Raw genomic sequence first — 1,809 nt, forward strand, 5'->3', positions numbered from 1 at the left:
TTGACTGTTGACTTTTTCTAAAAAATGTTATAGATTGATTTTATGGACCAATCCGAAGATAGGATGTGGGTGACTCTTGTATAACTTGTTTGTCAGTATCTAATATAGATTTGACGTCGATCTTATGTAAATTTTGTCCGCGAAGATAGAGAAATTTTAAGATGCATAAATATATACACTTGAATAAATTACGTTCTGAAAATCCTAGAACCTAGCTACCACAACTCATGTGTTTTGGCCCTTCAGTTTGCGCTGAATCGAATGGCCTTCGGGTAAGTAATGTGATTGGCCCCTCTGGCGTTTCGGTAAAAGTTGAAAAGCCGAATGGTTTTGGCCCGAATAGTGGCTTGATTATTCCGTTCGCAAAATAGAGCGAGACGTAGCGATATTTTATGCGAATAGGGGCATTACTTACATAATTGCTTCCGTGTGAGGATTTACGGTGTCGCACAGATTTCGGTGGTGGTTACGCATCGGAGTGGTTCATTATGTAAGGGAGGCATGTGGATGTACATGTTGTTGGATAGCGATTGTGGTAGCCGGAAAACTAGGTAAAACATAGAGAGCGGCGTATTATTAGGGCACTTGATAAATGTTACCGATATGTTTATTTTTCCCTTCGGTGTGGTTAGCAAGTTAAGTTTCAATTTATGATATGATTATCACAAATTGATTTCGGCGAGGAGAGTGGGTTAAACTAATTATTATTCTTGAGAGGACCCACTCGCGATCGAGCGTGCATAAAGGTAAGTACTAGGATGTCATAAGTTATTTACTCATAGTTAGAAGCTAAGGTGCCTTTATGAAGGAACTAACTACCTTAAGCTAAAACCTCGGTGGAGAAACTACCGCCATATAAAGAACGAAATTTTTAAGTATATCTAAATGGTTTTTCTAAGGCTACTCATACCAACATTATTTATAATCAATCCGATTTGCATGTTTGCTAATCGGCTGTGTTCTTATATGAACATAGTGACAGGTTAGTCGATCACCGATGGGTTCGATGTTCGAGAAGGGTCGTGATCGATGTTAGCTTTTATTTTTAATAAGATGTCGTTTCATTTTTCCTCAGAGATGTAATGGAATTTGTTGGGGACATATGTTTAATTTATTTTTTTCGAATTCTTAAGTAAAGAAGTTTGTAACTAAATTTTTGATCACAAGTTTTCTTAATGATGAGTGGATTGTTTGGAGTATTTTATTATTTAGTTTTCCGCATGTGTTATTATTCATTAGGGTTATGATATAGATTGGGTTGTGAGGTTGTTGTCACATCTCGGATATCGAGGAGTCGGATATAATTATTATTATCTGATTTATCGAAATTCGGGGTGTGACAGATCATAGATGTGATCTTTTTCGAGGTAGGATTCGTTGTCCCATTCATTGGTGAAGCATATCGAGATGAAACCAACCTGTGTGTGGGGACTGGGGAGAGAGGTGGTGTACAAAAATTGTCCTGCTTAGTGTTTTCTGATTCCAAATTTTGTGGGCACATTTGGATGAGAGAAGTAATGAATGCGTGAGGGAGTAAGGGAGGCAAAAGTTGCATTTTCACTTTGTATGGTTAACACAAAGCATGCCAAAGGCGCCCCAACGTATTCCCTATAAAGAATGGCAAGAGCAAAGCAATTTTTTAAATTTGCTAATGTTAGAAATAATTGAAGTGATGTAGGCATGGACATCCCACTAGTACATGAGAAAATGTCAATTCTTTAAATTATTAATATTATTGTTTTTTTTACTTCTTTGTGACTGGTATATACTTTCAAGAAACACTATTTAATTTGTATGTCTAGTCTTAAT

The sequence above is a fragment of the Coptis chinensis genome, unplaced genomic scaffold (genome assembly GCF_015680905.1).
Source record: "Coptis chinensis isolate HL-2020 unplaced genomic scaffold, ASM1568090v1 utg2731_pilon_pilon, whole genome shotgun sequence".
NCBI lineage: Eukaryota > Viridiplantae > Streptophyta > Magnoliopsida > Ranunculales > Ranunculaceae > Coptis > Coptis chinensis.